This window comes from Portunus trituberculatus, chromosome 44, assembly GCF_017591435.1.
Source record: "Portunus trituberculatus isolate SZX2019 chromosome 44, ASM1759143v1, whole genome shotgun sequence".
NCBI lineage: Eukaryota > Metazoa > Arthropoda > Malacostraca > Decapoda > Portunidae > Portunus > Portunus trituberculatus.
The window spans coordinates 27,943,588-27,964,567 of NC_059298.1; the positions used below are offsets into that span (position 1 = coordinate 27,943,588).

A 20,980-nucleotide genomic window follows, 5' to 3' on the forward strand; every position below is an offset into this window, starting at 1 on the left:
CGTTTTGTTTTAAAGCATCGAGAAGGCTACTGAAGAAAATGTTTGGAGTATCGAAGCGTAGTTAGCGATGTTCTTCAAGTTCAGCACAACCTGTTAAATCCTCGTGTTTGAGTATCGAACTTAGTTTGTTGCGACTTTTTGCGGCTTTTATTTCAAGTATTATAATCTTTTTTAAATAATTTTCATGACATTCCATTCTTAGATAAATAGAATAGTGTTCGACCACAAGTCCTGGTAAATAAACAACGTGTCAAACCTGAATTTTTTTTTGTGGTTTTCTTTTAATTGAACCAGATCTTTTAATTTAAGTCCTCATATTTGGAAATATAAGAAAAGTACCTCAGAATAGCCACCACGAAAAGCACCTCCATTAGGTACAGTAAAATGTATCCCTGACACTTTAACCCCTTCAGTACCATGACACGTTGTTTTCATATCCATTCTGGTTTATATTTGGTGATTTTATACATCTTTAGAAGATTTTTAGGAATTAATATAATGAAAACTCTGGCCATTGATCTTCTGACCTCCATAGATCCCTTATAATATCATTAAAATCGTCTAATTACACTACATTGTGCGAGTGGCAGGGAGGTGACCCACTGTTACCAGATGACTGATCAGTTTTGCGGTACTAGAAAGACCCTTCTATACGTTTATTCAGGTGACTACTGTTTATTGCCTTGTATCTGAGCAGAGGAAAACAGTGGAGGGGACGTGTGTGACTGGCGGAGGGGAGGAAAGATATAGTTGAGTGTTAAATGTTTGTCTTTTCATCAAATTCTCGTATATTGCAATAGTCCAAGAGCAGATGGCTTACTTCTTTCTCTTCAGCATTTTCATAGGAATTGCAAAAGTGGAAAGGATTACGCTCTCTCTCTCTCTCTCTCTCTCTCTCTCTCTCTCTCTCTCTCTCTCTCTCTCTCTCTCTCTCTCTCTCTCTCTCTCTCTCTCTCTCTCTCTCTCTCTCTCTCTCTCTCTCTCTCTCTCTCTCTCTCTCTCTCTCTCTCTCTCTCTCTCTCTACTCTAGGTACATGTACAGTACCGGATGACATGAATCAAATGTCACTCACCACTGTCCTTTTATTACTGTTATTGTTGGACTGTATATAAAATGTCAGCGCAGACCTTGACGCATTCATGAACATTTGAAACTGCTGTCACGAGGAAATAATGTACACTGCGGCTTTTGATGGGAGTGGGAGTGCAGTTGCTTTTATACACATTTATACTTGTGATGGCTGGCACAGTGCAATACAGATGACTTCAGAGTTCATACCAAACCTGTCATCTATGTAAATTAATATTTTTTGTGCTTTTAATATTTTACTACAGCTATTTCTAATGTTGTGGGCGTTTTTTGTTGATATTAAGATCAGTGGAAAGAGTAGTTAACAGTTTGAGTGAACATAGAAAAAAAGACACGAGATAAAATCCATATATTAAACTACGGAAATACCTGCTAAAGAGAGCGAAACGTCTTACAAAATGCAGACTATGGAAAAGATCAACTTGCAGCTTAAACCCTTTTGTACCATGACGCTTTTTCTGATTTATTCTGGTTACCATTTTGTGATTTTATACAGCTTCAGAAACTTGTGTGGGGGTTAAAATAGTAAAGACTCTGACCATTAATCTTCTGACCTCCACAGACCTATCTTAATGTGAATAAAATTGTCTAATCATACTCAAGTAAAAAAATGTATGCCAGTACTGAAGAGGTTAAGGATTTCATGTATGTTTTGAAGTATGCAGACATATTGAAGTGCGCAGAGTAACTATGGAAACGTGAAAAGTCTCCCCCTTCCACAACCGTCCTTTACTCGCATATCTTTACTCCATGAATAATTATGCGCAAATACTTACTGTGGGTGAACAAGTACCATGACGCTGCCGCTGCTCATTGTCCGCGTATGTCCATCTCGTTGGTAGTGGCTGCCGGCATGTCTCTCGTGTGTGCTCCTGAGTGGTGAGTGTTTGCCTGAAGCCATCTAGGTCAACAGCAGCTCTTAACATCCCAAGGTCCACTGCAACTCTCGGTCTTTTCTCGCATGTTTTCGTAGTAGTCCTTCCTCAAATATTTTCTTCCCAGTCCTTTGTCTTTTTTTTTCAATCCCCAAGTTATTAGATTTTTTCTCCGTTATATTTTTTTTTCTCCAGTTCTTCCCTAGTCTTTTTTTTCTGTCCATCCATTTCATCTCTTGTTTTACTCTGTCGCTGTTAGTCCTTTCTCATCAAAACGTTCTTTTCTCCCGTTCGATCCACATTTATCTAATTATTTTCCTTTCGTCGTTTCATCATATTTCTATTGTACTCCTCCCAGTCCATTACATCAGTTCCTTCCAATCCTTCTTCATCAATTTGATCTCCCAACACATCTAATCCTGTCCGTCCCTATTTTGCTTTGGGAACCGCTTGAAGATGTCAATTATTGATACAACACTTTATCTACTTCATCTATTTCATGCTGTATATTTATTTTTTGCACTAAGTCGCTTTTGTTTCAATTTCCATCTTTGCCGTTTGGGTGCATTATGATCCGGTGTTCTGGGCTGTTAATTGTTGTCTCTTTCTCCCGTCTCCAGCCTCTTTTTCCTCGTTATTATTCCACTTTCTCTCTCTCCTTTAATCTCCGCTGCCTTTACGTCAACTCCCAGCCACCCTCTTTCACGATAGTCTCTTTTCCTCTCGTCTTCAAATCTTTCCTGGCTAGTTCAGTTCTCCCCCAACCGTGCTCCTCCTTTCTTCCGTTTTCTACACACGTGCTCTATCTAACAACAGCATTTCCTTTAATTTCCTGAAGCCCGCACTGACTCTTCTGACAAACAAGATAGTATGTGTACACCCCTAAGTACGCACACGGTCAAAAAAGTATCATTACAGTGGCGTGTGATGAGAAACACAATGACTACCTTGGTAGTCTTGGTAAAGTTGGTAGGAGTGAGAACTGTTTCGTGAAGCGTTACTGTGGCAGGTCAATATTGCCGCTCGCTTTATACATGCAAGTGCAGGTGTACTAAACAGGGATGCCAATCTATTTATCCTGTTATCAGTAAATTCGTCCTTAGGTTCATATTCTTCTGTGTTTCATTTCCACTCTTTCAAAAAGGCTTTGTTTAAATTTACACGAGTTTTTAAGGTGGTTTTAAGGTTCTAGAGGCAGACAAGATTTTTACACTATTAAATGGAGAAACACTCTTGAAAATCCTGCTAATCATCTCTGCGGCCTTGGAAAATAGTCATGATAAGAGAGCAAAGCATTTCTGAATACGAACCTTGGTGTCAGTTTGTGTCGTGTTGAGTGTATAAAGATGCTTTTTATCGAGTGTGTGTAATAAGTGGATACAGTCTTGCGGAAATGCAGTGAAGATATTTAAGTGTATGAAAATGTTATCGATGTGTAAAAAGTACGCAAATGTAATTATGTAATTTTATTTGATGCCAGTTAACGCTGCGTCTTCAGAATTAGATTATCTTACATGTAACGGTAATTAATCTTATGGTGTAGCAATAAAAACGTAATTTAGTTTGTAATGAGAAGTTTTTACGCAATAGTAATTAACATTTCTTCAGAATTAATATATCCTGTTTTTAGTTCACATTTTGTACTCGTGAAAGCTTAATTTATATAGAAAAAAAACACTATTATATTATGAATTACCGAATACATCATCAACCAAAAGCAACTTACGTGAGCAGTAAAGGTCACGTTTTGGAAAATTCTGATTGGGACACCGTTAGTGGTTCCACGTCCTAGGCTCCTATTGTGAAAGTTTCCCTCTCACTACCACTGATTTCATAGACCGCAGATATAATTAGCCCGGTTCTCAAGAGTGTTTCTCCTGCTAATCATGAAGAAATTTCGATAATCTGTCACTAGAACCACAAAAATATTCTTAAGAACTGAAATTTCAACTAGATTGTTTTCAAAGTCGTTGAAAACCACTGTAGAAACTATTCACAGTTTCTCCTGTTAATAATAAAAAAAGTCTGTATTTTGTCGCTAAAACCACAAATACACTCTTAAAAACGCCGAAAATTCAACTAGAGTGTTTCGAAAGTAGTTGAGATGCGATTTAGAAGTGATTCAGAATAACTTCCTTTAACCTTATCGGTACTTGAACGCATTTTCACCATCAGTTTTGGGTATGATTAGATTTTATCTACATTAGGAAGGGTTTATGGAGGTCAGAAGATTGTTGGCTGGAGTCTTCACTATCTTAATCCCAAATAAGTTTCTTAAGTAGTATAAAATCACCAAATAGTAAGCAGAATAAATATAAAAACGTCTTGGTAGAGATTAAATAGCATCCTTAGGAACATATGAACCTCTACGCTCAGCTCTCCTCTATCCAGCCTTCCCTTCGCTCATTCTCCTTTTTCTCCATCCATCGTACTTTCTATGCCTTTCCTTCTCCTGACCCAGCCTTCCCTGACCCAGCCTTCCTCTCTCCCCGTGGACAGATTAGGATAACTATTGGACTAACAGGGTTTTTCGTGACCAAGAACCCACTGGAATAAATCTTGGCTTACATATTTTCCTCGAGGGTTTTGTGGTGTTTGTCTGAGTACCTGGTTGAATTTGACAGCATCTTAAAGGTATTTTGTTTTATTTTTAGTTATTTTTTTATTTTGTTTTCATAGTGTTTTATTTGTGTATGGGTTTGTACTTAGGCGTATTTTCTCTCTCTCTCTCTCTCTCTCTCTCTCTCTCTCTCTCTCTCTCTCTCTCTTACTCGTTTTTATATACGTTTCATGAGTCTTCTAACCATTTGTTATTTTTTTGACGCTCAGAAATACGCCAAATATTTTACCCACAAGAACCAAAAGACCCACGATAGATTATTCATGGCGACTCCAAACGGTATTGAAAAATATGATGCACTCTCCAAAATTAAATGGCGTATCATAATATTTGTGTTTGGTCGTCATTCGGTGTGTGGTGTTCGAGTAGTTGTCAGGATAACAGCACCACCAGCAGCAGCAGCACCACCAGCAGCAGCCACAGCACAGAACACTATCACCACCACCACCACCACCACCACCATTACCACTACATTTATGATAACCACTTAACTCACAGCCACTTTCATTATCATTACTCGTTAACCTCTTTCCCTTCATAGCCTCGTCTAGGCCTCTCCTATTATTATTACTGCCGCCACCACCACCACCACCACCACCACCACCACCACCACCACCACCATTAGTATTACCACCACCACCATCACCACGCCTATTCATAACACACAGAAAATGCCATTATCATTCCAGACTCTCTCTCTCTCTCTCTCTCTCTCTCTCTCTCTCTCTCTCTCTGGCGTCACTTCCATATTTTTCACAAACCACTTCAAATTTACTCTTTTGCTCGACAGTAAGTTATTTTTTCCTTGTTTCTCTCTCTCTCTCTGACTCTCTCTCTCTCTCTCTCTCTCTCTCTCTCTCTCTCTCTCTCTCTCTCTCTCTCTCTCTCTCTCTCTCTCTCTCTCTCTCTCTCTCTCTCTCTCTCTCTCTCTCTCTCTCTCTCTCTCTCTCTCTCTCTCTCTCTCTCTCTCTCTCTCTCTCTCTCTCTCTCTCTCTCTCTCTCTCTCTCTCTCTCTCTCTCTCTCTCTCTCTCTCTCTCTCCTCTGCACACTACAGTACCCCGAGACTATATATCACTCATTTACAGACTCTCTTCCTCCAATCACCAGAACTAACTTCATTCTCCCTTACGCCTCATCTCTACTGTATGTTCCCCTTACTGGTTTCCCATCACCACTAGCTATCACGTTTCAATTCCCGTAAATATGTAAACACTGGCGAGGGAGAGTTTGACGTGCACAGGATTGGCTGCAAATTGAGTTTTGTGGCGGTAGAGTTCATTGGTCTTCGTGTTCATGCAGTGTGGTGGGACTTAAAAAACAAATCTGAGTGTTTTTTTTTTTTCTTTTTTTTGTGGTAGTGATAGTTTGAGAGGTGATGGTATAGGTAGTTGTGGTGTACGAGAAGAAGAGGTGGTAAGGGGAAGATTAGTACTACGTTACACACACACACACACACACACACACACACACACACACACACACACTGATGATTCAGGATATTACCTACAGGGAATATGACACCAACGAATATTAATGGTGCGCGCGCTCGTCTCACACACACACACACACACACACACACACACACACACACACACACACACACACACACACACACACACACACACACACACACACACACACACACACACACACACACACACACACACACACACACACACACACACACACACACACATCACTTCTACTAGTATCACTACTATTATTTTTATCACTACTACTACTATTATCACTACAACTATTATTACTAAAACTGCTGCTACTACGACTACTACTACGACTACTACGACTGCGACTACTACGACTGCGACTACTACGACTGCGACTACTACGACTGCGACTACTACTACTACGACTACGACTATTACTACTACGACTATTACTACTACGACTATTACTACTACGACTATTACTACTACTACTACTACTACTACTAATAATAATAATAATAATAATAATAATAATGTCGCTACTACTGTTACAACTACTTCTATAATTACTACTACTACTACTTCTACTTTTATTTTTACTACTACTACCTCTACTTCTACTTCCATATTCCTACAACAACGACGACAATTATATTACTACTACTACAAATACATCATAGAAAATTATTGAGAGGACTCTTGAAATATAAAAAATGTGAAAGAATATAACAATGAGCACCATTCCCCAGCGCACTTCGGGTATAACCTCCAAACTACCCACACAACCACTACCACATTGCAACCGTTATTACCACCACCACCACCACTACCACCACTACAAGCACCACAAACACATTTCTCCATTCTCTCTTTCTCTCCCCCCACAACAAACTAAACGAAGCAGTAATTGGTGGTTTACGTGGATCCACACACACACACACGCACGCACTTTCCCTTCCTACACCGTTACCTCTGTAGAATAATACTGAAAGAAAAAAGTGTAGGAAAGCAAAACGAAAGGATGGTAACACAAATTGAAAAATGTATAAAAATGTGCCTCATATCCCGTTCGCTACTCTGCGTATTACGTAATAAAGATTTCCGGTTTTTTGGAGCACCGATTTCTGTAACTCTTATTCCTTTTTCTCTTCCTCCTTCCCTTCCTCGACTCCCACCACAACCACCACTACTACCACCACTACCGCCACCGCCACTGCCGCCTGACTAAGCTTGCTGCTCCATAGTAATTGGACTCGAATCTTTTTTTTTTTTTTTTGTGTGTGTGTGTGGGTGGGTAGGTGGGTGGGTAAGTGAGGGCGAGACTTCAGGTATTCTATTATTCTGTGTTAATTTTACGGTCATAGTTGTATTTTTTATTAGTAGGGTTCTGTTTTAGTCACGTTTCTTTTATTTTAATGTGTTGGAATTACGTTTATATTCATTTATGTCTGTAGCAGAGAATTGTGGGGAGGAAAACGTTTCGGTGTTTTGTTTTCAGTTTTGTTTTTTTAGGTGAGTGTTTTGCGTGTGAGTCTCTTGCATACTTGAAATCCCATAAAGAAATCAATCGATAGTTATTTATTTACTTTGTGTTGTGTTGGTGGGCAATAAAATAACAAAGGAGACGTTTACTTATTTTTCTTTCTTTTTCTTTTGTGAGTGTTTTGAACAGAAGTCTTTTGCATACCTGAAACCCCATACAAAAATCAATTAACAGTTATTTATTTGCATTTTGTTATATTGGTGGGTAAATATAACGAAGACGACGTTTATCTACTTTTCATTTTTTATTTTTGGTGAGTGTTTTGAGGACGTGTCTCTTATATAGTTCAAATCACATAAAAAATTCAATTAACGCTTATTCATTTTGTGTTGTGCGGTGTTGTGTTGGTGGGTAAACATAAGGAAGACGACATATATTTAGGCTTCATTTCTGATTTTTGGTGAGTGTTTTGAGCGGGAGTATACTTGAAATCTCATAAAAAAAATCAAATAAACTGTATTTACTTCACGTGCACTTTTCCTGAGGTTGAGTGTGTGTGTGTGTGTGTGTGTGTGTGTGTGTGTGTGTGTGTGTGTGTGTGTGTGTGTGTGTGTCGTAGAGGAATGTCGAGATGCACGCAGGAGGTGACAGGTAATGAGAGTGCAGGCAGAAGGTGTTTTTACAGTAGTGGGCGGGACGAAGACGAAAAGCTTGCTGTTAATTTTTTTTCCGAGACGAGCAACTAATGGTGTTGGGAGAGGAATGATGCTGAATTTTTATGCTTCGCCAGGTAGTTTGCATTGTGGTAAGTATTTTCATCACAGTAAACTTTTGAGGATTGATATTTTTGTGTGTTACTTTAATTTGACTTTGTTTACGTTTTTTTTCTCTCTGTACGCACATGTTAATCACCTTTGCTGTGGATTTAAATTTGAATATTTCCTTCCTCATAAATCTATTTTTTTTTTCTGGGGCGTCGTTTAAAACATTTTCTAATTGTGTCTGCCATCCAGAATCATAAATTTTACAACGAAATGGGTCAGGCAAGTAATTCTTCACTCTGCTCGCGAGCACAAATTAAAGCTGGTCGCGTTTTGTGTTGAGCCAAAGTGGAGTTATTCCACAGTAAAAGGGAAGTTTTCTTTTTTATTATTTTTTTTATTAACTTGGAGGAGAAAAATACTAGTTTTTACCACCAAGAAAATGGTTCTTCTTTGTCCACACACCTGATAGCCTCTCAGGTGAGTAATTAGCGGGCGCCGCACTCTGCTCGTACCTCTGCTCCCAGTAATAAGGCGAGAAATGTTATGGCCGAGGCACCAGAGAGGCTGTGCCAGGACGCGCGATGTGGTGCAGACATGTATCTATATTCTTGACATGGTTACCGATTCTCTCCAGAACTAATTCAGTAACCTTGAGCAGGATCCCTTTTTGTGTTCATTTCAGGAAGGATGAGAACATAATAAATTAAGGAGACCTTTGCCAAGCTTCCTTTGTACAGACAAGACACTGTTCATTGCTCTAGAAAATGAGCTGCTTTGTGTTTTCCTGAATTTGTCCCACTAGACATAGGTGGCGTGCTTGTGATAACGCTCCAATATTGGTGTTCTAATACGATTACTTTATTCCCAATAACTACTCAATAACTATTTCAATTACAAGGGTTTGTGATTGATGAGATGGCGTGCTTGTGATAACGATCAAGTGGCGGCCTGCTATTCCGGTGTTATTATTTCAATGAAACTATTGCAATTTTAATAACTATTTACTAACGAGGTTTTGTGAATGTTCAGGTGTTTTGCAATAGCAGCAGCATAATGGTAATTTACTTTCACTGATGAACTACGTAATGCCACACACGCAAATTGGAATGTGGGTAATTGCAGGGAATACATTTCACAGCAAGCACATATCAAAAGTTTGGTGCATTTCTCGCCTCATAAGCTGCATACTATACTGCTGCCTCCACCACCACCGCCACCACCACTACCACCACCATTAACAGCAACAATAAGCAGCAATACCATCACCATCGCCACCACTATCACCATCGTCATTACCATTACAGCCTTTCAGCACCAAAACAACATCAGTTCCTTCTGCATCGTTCTCTCCACCTCTTCCTTCCTCTCGACTTTCCTCTTGTTATCTTTACTTCCTTCCTTTTCTTCCCTTTCCTTCCTCTTCCGATCTTTCCGCCTCTCCTTCCTTCTTTTCTACCCTCTCTACCTTCCTTTCATTGCTCCATCTCTCCTCTCACCTCTCCCTCACCACTCTCACCCATTATTATGTTCCCATTCCTTCTCTGCCATCACCACATTTTCTTTCTCTTCAACAACTTCATAGAGTTCCTGCGTGTTGGTTTTTAATTTTGCGTCCTTTTAACTTTTCATTATTTTCAGTTTTTCTTTCAGTCATTCTCTTTTAATATTTTCCTGTGAGAGTCCTAAAAATTTTTCCCTTCCCGCTGCGTCTTCCTCCTTCCGAGTCCTATTCAGCGGGAGGAACACACGGGGACACGCCTCGCTGCACGGCATGAGAGGGCGTCCTTTGCCTGGCAGCCGCTGGGAAATGTGGGGCGCTGCTTAATTGCGTGGTGGGAAGGAATGGAAGGTGACATATCGACGCTGCCATCAATGTGTTTACTGGAAGTGGGTAGTGATGGTAGTAGTAGTAGTAGTAGTAGTTGTAGTAGTAGTTGTAGTAGTAGTGGGTAGTGGTGGTGGTAGTTGTAGTAGTCGAAGTGGTGGTAGTAGTAGTAGTAGTAGTAGTAATAGAAGTGGTGGTAGTAGTAGTAGTAAAAGTAGTAGTAGTGGGTAGTGGTGGTAGTCGTAATAGTAGTAGTAATGGGTAGTGGTAGTAATAATAGTAGTAGTAGTAATAGCAGTAGTAGTAGTAGTAGTAGTAGTAGTGGTTGTGGTAGTAGAAATAGTGATGGTAGTAATAGTAGTAGTAGTAGTAGTAGTAGCAGTAGTAATAGTAGTAATAGCAGTAGTGGTCATTTTATCACACGTGACATATTATTTCGTTGGAAACATTAATATTTTCTTTCTCGTGTTGTTTTGTTCACCAACAGACATTCCAAGTGACTGAATGAATATTTGAGTTTTTTTGGCTATAATTTTACCAACATACACACGAAAGACATACAGACGAACACGTAAACAGATACACACTCATAAGAACACAAAAAATATAGTGCAAGTTACAAGAAACCATCTGACTTGCACAGACAGAGACACACAGACAGATATACATATACATACAGACAGACAAATAGACGTAGGTGTCAAATGGAGACCTGCCAATTAACAGGCAGACAAAGCACTAACGGGGGAAATGGGAAGTTATAAGGGACATCAGTGGCCACTCCAGGGCACTCCAGGGCACTCCAGGTTGGCATTAGTTATAAATTAGGCATTAGTTATAAATAAGTGACTGTCGGCGGCGCTAAACCTAAAAAAGTGCGGAATGGATTCTGGTGAAAGGAATGACATTTCGTGGCGCACATGCAAATATCCGGAATCTCTTTTTTTTTTCTTCTTCTTTCCATATCCTATTTAATTTTCTTCATCCTCCTCACCATTACGTATTTTGCTTCATCTTTTTCCTTTCCGTTTACCTTTTTTTTTTTTTTTTTTGCTTTTCCCGTCTCATTTCCCATTTCTTGCTTTTATTTTCCTTTCCTTCGGTCAATTCCATCATATCCTCTGCGTGGGAAAAAATGAAAAAAAAAAAACTAAATCATTGAGGTCTTACGCCGCCACAGCTAGGAAATATGATGCTGCTTAGGTTTATTTAGCTTCACTACTGGTAATACTACGAAATGGCCAGAAATTAAAGACGACCTCTTAACCTTTCAGCTTTGAGACAAATATCTTATCACTAAACCAACGCCGGTTCTCTCACTGGGATTACTAGTAGCAGGTTAGGAAATAATCTTTCTTCTCTCAACTCCAAATGTATCAGGAACAACCTCCACTACGAATTTCTAACCAAGAAGTAAAATATAAATCACTGGTAAATAAAGAAACAAATAAGAAGCTCGTTCACATAACAATCCACAAGAAATGATTACCATGACGTATTTCTATTCCCGATTAAATATCCTAGACACTGATGAAGAGCTGATCCTCATTGAGAAAATTTACGAACAAGTTAAAGGAGAGAGTAAGATGCGAGAGTGTTACGATGGTCTGTGTTGTTTTGATTTCTTAGGTTATTCCTGTATATACTCGTATTTGTAACCTATGAGAGAGAGAAATTGAAGAAAAAGACGGAAGCAAAAGACAATATTATGATAAGGTTAAATCCGAGCAGTACAAAAGTGACAAATTGCTGTAGTTCCCATACTCTTCCTAAGATTGTCAGTTGATACTAATTTCACTAATCTCTCCACCCGATGCCAAGGAGCAGGTGGTGTCTGTCCATCGTGGCAGTGATAGAGTAGCAGGGCGTGAAGGTTGTGTACACGCCGACCTCATATATTTATATTTTTTAATATTATGGCCTATATCGCCTGTAGGCATATTTTAGTATTTGTGGGAAGCGGTGTTCAGGTTCCGCCCATTAGTGGCACAATCAGTTTCATTTATATAGTGGTACCCGTATTAGGGTTCATATCAATACCAAGCGCATCTTTGGTGTAGCCACCTAGAACCTGGGTATCATGGTGATATCCACAATGGCATAGCTTCAAAGCGGTATGTGGTGGGATTCGAACCTACGCGTGGGCATACAAGTGACATAATAACTAGCAATGAAAGACCGGTGTTGCCTCCTTCTGACTTATTTTTCTCATCCTCCTCTTACCCCTTCAAAACTGGGACACATTTTTACCTTGATTAGACCATTTTATTGACATTAGGAAGTGTCTATGGAGATCAGAAGATTATGTCCACAGTCTTCACTATTTTAACCCGCCCTATGAGTTTCTCAATGTGTATAAAATCAACAAATAGTAAGGAGAATTAATCCGGAAACGCGTCATGATACTCAAGGGGTTAAGTATGTTATCCACTCCCTCTTTCCTCATATATATATATATATATATATATATATATATATATATATATATATATATATATATATATATATATATATATATATATATATATATATATCTTTCGATTTTCTTTTATTCTCCATAACGATTTTCTCTTAGTTTGACGTTCCTTCTTAGCTTCTAGTCTTAATTATGCTGCCCACTACCTCTCCACCGTCTCTGTTTACACATACCAACTTTTTAGCCCTACTCTCTTAACCTCTTCAGTACTATGACGCGTTTTTCATATTCATTTTGCTTAGTATTTGGTGATTTTATGCAGCTTTAGAAACTTCAGTTGGGGTTGAAATAATGAGGACTTGGGCCATTAAACTTCCGACCCTTATAGACCCTTTCTATTGTAAATAAAATTGTCTTATCATATACAAATCTTAAGATAAAAAGGTGTCTCAGAATTGAAAGGGTTAAGTGCGCTATCCACTCCCTCTCTGTTGTCTTTATCTATACCTAACAGCTTCCTTCTTTACTGTCCAATAGCGTTCACTTAAGTTTAACGTCCTTGACTGGCCTTTCTAACCCTCCTCACTTAAATACTCTATCCACACCTTCTCTGCCTAGCCTCTATCCACTGACGTTGATTTCTTCTAGTGTCTGATAATGTTTTCTTAAGTTTAGTGTCACTGATTGCCGTTTCTTACTTTGCTCTAATAAGTGTGCTTTTTACTACCTCCTTTTCTGCCTCTCTTCACCCGTATTGACTTTTTTCCTTACTATTTGACAATTTTCTTTAAAGTTTAACGACATTGACCTCTCTTTCTTAGCCTTCTCTCTTGCTATGTTGCCCGCTTCTTCCATCTACTCGCTTCATCCACATCCTCCCTCTTCCATCGACTCCCTCCTCCATCGGCTGTATGACACAATTTTCTCTTTAAGTTTAACGTCAGCCCACGCCTCTCTTATTGGTCGTCCATCCATCTAGCTCAGCCACCATCAAAAGCCTATTTCCTGTTAGGTGGGGCGGCCGCTGATGGGAATTCGCCGGACAGAAAGTTTCCCCAAAAAATCGCCACCGGTATGGAAGGAAGGTCAGAAAAGCTTGTGCTCGTTCGCCGGGAATGGTGGAGTGACTTTCAATGCTGCGTCTCGTGGGAGGACAGTCATGCGCGCCACACCCAACGATGGTCATTCATATTGTGTATAGAAGCGTACTACTGGCAGGGGCTTGTGGAACTGAAGCATATTGTCAGACGCAGTTACCTTCAGAGTTTTATAACCAACAAGAAAGTGATTGATTGATTAATGACACCTCAACAATGGATCCGTACGGCGTGGACAGTATGGATGATTAATTACCAGTGTAATAAGAAAAATTATAGAACGGTCACTACACGGAAAGAGGATCTCCCAGTTAAAATGGTAAATGTTGCACTAGCCGTCACCTCTTGCTAAACATTTACATTAGCAACACCATTAGTAACGCCAGAAGACTATAAGATATATCAACGGGTAGTGGATAAGGTGGTGAGCGTGGAATCGGGCAGACGTCCCACCACGTAACGCCTTGAAATTAATGCCATTTGTCGAGTGGTTTAAAGTTACCTACATGTCACCGTGATACCCAGGTTCTAGTTGGTTATACCGAAGATGCGCTTGGGTGGTGTTATGGGCGCTAATATGGGTACCATTATATAAGATTTTCTGCGCCACTAATGGGTGGAAGCTGAACAGCGCTTCCCATACATACTCTTCAAGTATACCTACAGGCGTTATAGGCAAGGACAAAAGAAAAAAAAAAAACTTACTTCACACGTTGAGTCATATTCAGAAACACTTTCCTCCCACGTCGACCAATTTCAAGGGTCACAGAGACAACTAACTGTGTTGTAAAGAGAATTTGTCCATGTTAACGTGGCACTAGAAATACAGGAACACACTTGAAAATCAGTGTAACTTCAATTAGACCCCTTTGAGAATAGTGGAGGTGAGACTCAGAAGTGTTTCAGAATATGATCCAGTTATCACACAGCCTTAGTGGGATCATAGTAAACCACACGAACAGAACAGAAGTACACGATAGTAAAACCTCCCTCATTATAGTTGCCATTAGTAGCATGATAAGAGTGTGGGATCTTGTTGAATCTTGGACTTCTCATAAGGCCACAAGGATATAAGAAGACGATCTAAAGATTTTCCTCGATGTGCATAAGTAACAGCAGGAGCAAGAGACGACTACGAACTATCTTCACACTCGTGCGTAACATGTATTGCTTCTGACATCTCGCATTCTTGGAGATATTATAACATTCAAGGCATTTGTCCCTGTCCTTTGGCTAATGCTATAGCCTCTGCAAGGAGAGTGGCGCCTGAGTGGGGCTTTTTCCTATACGTTGTTGTTGCCCTTGGCCAGTTCTTCTCTCTTACACAATAAAAACATCGCACGAATGGAGTTAGAAAATCGTTAAGCATGTTTCACTGAGGAACTGCCACCCGTTGTCCTTCAGGCTTCTTGCAGCTTTCCTTGTTTCATGTTTTTAGCGATTTATAAGCGTAGTAGTTCCTCGATTTCATTATCACACTATATTTCCAATTACTGAATTGTTATAAGAGCGATTTTAAAACATACCTGAGTGTTGAGGCCTAAAGTGGGAGTGAATGTAGGGCGTCGCTTCACCAGCAAGGAACACGGAAAGCTGAATAAATCTACCATATCCGATCTTGATAGGTACAGGACGTCCTACCATTACAATATTCCATTATTAAGGTACTTTTGATCCTTGCCCTTTGCTTATCTCTCTCTCTCTCTCTCTCTCTCTCTCTCTCTCTCTCTCTCTCTCTCTCTCTCTCTCTCTCTCTCTCTCTCTCTCTCTCTCTCTCTCTCTCTCTCTCTCTCTCTCTCTCTCTCTCTCTCTCTCTCTCTCTCTCTCTCTCTCTCTCTCTCTCTCTCTCTCTCTCTCTCTCTCTCTCTCTCTCTCTCTTAAGGGAAGGTAATAGTGTGAGGAGGAGGAAGCGAGAGTAAGTGATATAGGGAAAACATTTAGGAAAGCTGGATATGGAGAGAAAGAAAGAAGTAATGGTGAAATGATGGTTAGAGAGGAAGTTAAATTTAAAGATGAAGGAAGGGTAAGGATGAGGAAGAGAAAGGAGAGATTGAGAGCAAGGGGAATGAAGGAAGGTGATGAGCAGTGAGTGAGAGAGAGAGAGAGAGAGAGAGAGAGAGAGAGAGAGAGAGAGAGAGAGAGAGAGAGAGAGAGAGAGAGAGAGAGAGAGAGAGAGAGAGAGAGAGTGTGGGGACATGTATAATGAATTAGAAAGCGAAAGCGAGCGCATACATAGCCCACCTCTCTCTCTCTCTCTCTCTCTCTCTCTCTCTCTCTCTCTCTCTCTCTTACACACACAACACACACACAAGAGCACGTGTTTTCCTCCCGCAGAATCACATTTACTGAAGCTTTGATTTAAAACTCTCCCCTCGAGTCCCTTTGCTGGTTTGAAGCGCACTCACCATTCATGATTTTATTCAATGCGTGTGGGAAGTGGAATATTGAGGGTTTTTTTTTCTATAAGTGGTCACTCATTTATGGGTTAGTGAATGGTCGTGGCGAGGCATTCCACACACTCCAAATCCATCCATCGTCAGTTATCGTGCACTGCTCCTAACACTGTCCCTGTGCTGTCTTATGTTCAGAGGCAGTGATCAGCTTTACCGTTACCGCTGTGCCATATCCTCCAGGGCGTCGTTAAACATAGACTTCCATTGTTCTCTGCGTGATATTCAGAAACATATCTCTCACACCGACCATTTTTAACGACCACAGAGAATTACCTGAGTTCTAAAGGTAATTTTTCTTGTTGGTAATGCATGGCCCTAGAATCACAGAAACATCTTTAAAATTCCGTGTAACTTCCACAAGAATTCTTTAAAAATATTGGAGGTGAAGCGCAGATGGATTTCAGAATATGGGGTCTCTGTCAAGTGTTGCTCTGATAAGTTGATCGTGCTTTATTCCATCTCCCGTCAGCTTCACTAAACCATCCACGTATTTTCCTCTTGGTCTCCTCCCTCCTCTTCTTCCTTCCACCATCCCAGTAATAATCACATTTTCTATTCCTTTCTCTATCATCACATGTCTAAAGAATCTTGAGTTGTGTTCCTCTCACTGTAATCGGCATACAAGAGGTAACAAATTCAAGCTCATCAGTGTTATTCTCTTAAAATGATAACAATAAGAATAACAATAACATACTTTTCTCCAATGAATTAAAAAAAGACTCGTTAAGCAGGTTGTGAGTGCTAATTAAAAACAATAAAAGATTAGCATTAGAAAAAAAATTATAGTTAGTGATGATAGTTTAAACGTTAAGGCGAATTTATGAAAGGATATGATAGTTATAAATATGTAGCCATGTCTTAAGGTTTTTCTTTAATGCAAGAAAGGAAGACTGGCCAAGGACAACACAAAACGAAAAAACGGCCCACTTCGTTGCCAGTTCCCTCGCAAGTCCGAGAGAATTAGCCAAGAAAGTCACCGTGTGCTGATTCTGACTCTGTCCCTGCGCTGTCTTATCGTCAGGGGCAGTAATCAGCTTTGCCGTTACCGCTGTGCCAGATAAAGTACTACAGGACGTCGGCATTCGTGGACTTCCATTGTTCTGTCACGTGTCTTGAAACCTCTCTTAAATCAAGTCAAGTCATAGGAAATTGGGAAAACAGAAGCAAGAGTGGTGCGGAGTGACTTAGTGCGACATCTCTTCTTTGCTTATTTTTTATGTTCTTATGAATGAATGGTTCGAGTTTAGAAACAAGAGAATAATGACTAAATATCCACCAGTAAGGCAGCACCATTTATTCCAGCACCATCATGACCACTGTTCACAATCACAATCTTTCATAAGGACTATATAACTAACATTAATTATAATTGTTAGTCAGGTTCTCGTATGTCTTTTATCACATAGATGGGGCAGGAACCTTGCAAAAGCCATGAATAGTATCATGAAAGCCCCCTTGAAAAGCTCCGATAACTTCCACTAGACCCTGTTAAAAGTTTTGTCAGCCGCCACTGTCGCTGCCACTCAAAACACTTCATTACAGCGCCGCTCTTTGTAATATTGTAATGAAACCAGTGTTGGAATTCGATGAAGTGGTAAGATAGAGTGAAATTGGAGTAAACATTATGAGGAGACTACACTCATCCGCCGCTTCATTCAGTTCTCCATAACATAACTTTGAACTGTTTGTCTCGCGTCGTGTTGGAATTCGATGAAGAGGTACGATCGAGTGATGTTGGAGTAAACAATATGAGGAAGTTATCTGCACTCGTCCGCCTCTTCATTCGGTTTTCCATAAGGTAACAGTGTTCTTCTCACTTTGAATGGTTTGTCTCGCGTTGTGCAGTGTTGCTATAAATGTGTGGAGAGCGAATCATGATGGCTGTGGAGGTGAGGTGAGGTAATCCTACACTCAGACACTGACGGTATAAAATTAAAAGTGTCTCTCATTTTCACCTAATTTACTGAACTCAAAAGCGTCACCATGATTTAAGCGAAATTAACGGTTTACTGTGATTTATGTATGATGTGCTTTGCCTCCGAAACTTTTATTTATTTATTTTTTTTTCGTGGTGGTGTGTTTCCTTTTGAAAGTCATATATCGTTGTCTTACATGTTTTTATTCATCCATTTATTTCTATTATATTTCATTTACTGGTATATATTCTTACTTTTTTTTATCTATCTATTCATTCCTCCATTTATTAATTCTTATCTTAAGTCATTCAACTCAACTTTTTTTCTTATTCATATACCAAATTCCTAATTTATCAAATATATTTATAAATTCATTCATCTGTTTAATTAGTTGATTATTTATTTATTTATCCTTTTCTTTTTGGGAGACAGACAAAATTAACAAAAATCAAACAAAGTCAGGATTCACAAAGCTCCACATCACTACATAGCCAGCGAACCATCCACAAGTGAGACGAGTGTTCCTTTCGCCTCCCTGAAGCATCACAAAGCGGACGTTTATTTCCTCGCGCCTCGATTACCACTACACAAAAGTCTACACTACCCTAGACGATTGGACGGCGCCGGTCATCGAGGAGACGCGCGGCGAAGGCAATAAAGTGTTTTCCGATGATGAAGTGTCGGCGTCAGATGAGAGCCGAGTGGTGGCTTTGGTGGCAGCAGTGACCGATGACGGCATTATACAGCGCTGGGGGAAAGGAGCGGCCGCGGCGTGGGAGTCGTGGAAACAATATATCAGGTTTTGTGGTGTTAATGGCTACCGGCCCCAGGTGAACGCCGACGGTCCAGGTAAAAACTCTAGCGTTTCTGTTCTTTGTTGTTGAGCCAGTGATGTGGTGGTGTTTGTTCTTCATTAATATGAAACTACGATAATTATAAATGTAAGTGAAATAAAGTGGTGAATATTAGTTTTAGTTGTAGTTATCAAAAGCGCTGTTTATTACTTATATAACGCGATTATTTATTCTGGGTTTTATGAGCGTTAATTTGAAGAGACGTGATGTCAGATGATTCGTATGTGAAAAGAGAGTTGAGTTGGGCAAAAGTAATCTATATTAATGATTTTTCGTTAACTGATTAGTTGTTTTGTTAAATTGATTCATGTAGTGGTGAAGGCAAGCGATTTGAAAAGGTCAGTGATTTGAATAAGGCTTGAATTTTTCTCGAACGTTTTTTTGAGTGACCATAACGAGTGCAACATTTGTTGCTAATAATGAAGTCGCCTTTGTCGTTTGAATTAGTTAGTTTATTAGTTATCTTGTTTACTTCTGAGTCATTTACTTATTATTTCTTTTAACCTGGGTAGTTTTTTCACACTTGTTAATTTTGGTTCGTCAAGGCGTGTCAATGATATCTTGGTAATGGTAGAAAATGGCAAAAAAATAATAAAATAAAATTGGAAGGGATCACTGATAAAAAAAAAAAAAATGGATCATAACGGCGCCTTTAAGCACACCCATCCACCCATCCACCCATCCACACCCATCAACCCATCCACCAACATGCAGACACACACACACGCACCCACGCCCCACCAACACCAGCCCCCACAAAAAAAAAGACTAATGACAAAATGTGCGAGTCTGATACACCTGCTACCACCACCACCACCACCACCACCACCTGCCACCACCACCATCATCATCCATCATTACCAAAACCACCACCACCAACAATATATACGAAAAATATCCGCATATCCAATGAAACAATATTTCCCACCACCCTTAAAACACACACACACACACACACACACACACAGGAGGCTGACCACTGTTTACAGAAACTAAAACGAATAAAGCTCTCGTTCGTTCGTTTCCTGGTCCCAAAAGTGTGGATAGAAAAGGTTCCAATCAGCGTAGGTGCTGCGTGCCTGCGGGTCCTGTGTAGCGGGAGCGTGAAGAGCACTAGTACCTGTCTGTATTATTTTCTCTTCTGGTGTGTGCGCTGTGTGCGCTAGTTGCATAGTAGTGGCAGGATCCATTGACCAACTGTCTGACTAATCCACTTCCTTGATGAACTTGCTGATTTACCCACTAAACAAGCTTGTGTTTTAACTAATGTACTCAATTAGTGACTGATAGAATGGCAGGCTATTCACTCATTCACTGATTAGCCAACTGACCCCACAAGCAGACTGACAGATTCACTCACTCACTCGCTCGTTCGCTTACTCGCTCACTAACTCACTCGCTCACTAACTCACTCGCTCACTAACTCACTTGTTCACTAACTCACTTGTTCACTAACTCACTTGCTCACTAACTCACTTGCTCACTAACTCACTCGCTCACTAACTACTCGCTCACTAACTTACTCGCTCATTCACTCACTCATTCACTCACTCTCAATTGCTAACTCACTCACTCACTCACTCACTAACCCATGAAGTGACTGACCTACTCACTGACTGACAAATTCACTCCTTCACTCACACGTACTGACTCTCCACTGCAAACCCTTAACATTCACAACACTCCCTTCAGACCAGAGCAGGAAGTCACAGTAGCATACATAGCGAGTGAACCAGCGCTGTCCATCTTTACACCCTTGATAGAACACACAATTTCCTTGCCTCTCTATTGGATTTACTCCTTGATGACTTCTGGCGCAGATTGGCGGCGGAATCCTTGATGTGTGGCGCTAGAGGTGCAGTAGAGTGATGTGGCGCGTGGCTAGGAGCAGGTGTGTACGCCAGATTAAATGGCAGAATGTTTTTATTTACTTTTATCATTCATTCCGTCGACCACGTGAATAGAGCGGAGGGGAGCAGCTGTCAACATCCCGCCACGAGTGAGGGTTTTAGCGGACGTACATGTGTGTATGTCAAATTTTTTATTACCAGTTTTTAGTTTACAACAATGCAAATATCGAAAATACCCGAGTTATTGTTGTTTTGGGAAGGGTGATGAATTAATTAATGCGCCGAGTG

The 20,980-nt window shown here is 40.1% G+C and overlaps 1 long non-coding RNA gene across 1 annotated transcript in view; it reads left to right on the forward strand.

Moving 5' to 3' along the window:
- The window catches only part of LOC123518918, a 24,532-nt gene extending 4,560 nt beyond the window's left edge, over nucleotides 1–19,972 (forward strand). The window contains exon 3 of the long non-coding RNA XR_006678918.1: nucleotides 18,421–19,972. This is a non-coding gene — a long non-coding RNA (uncharacterized LOC123518918). The remainder of the gene's footprint in view (nucleotides 1–18,420) is intronic.
- Nucleotides 19,973–20,980: the final 1,008 nt, after the last annotated feature.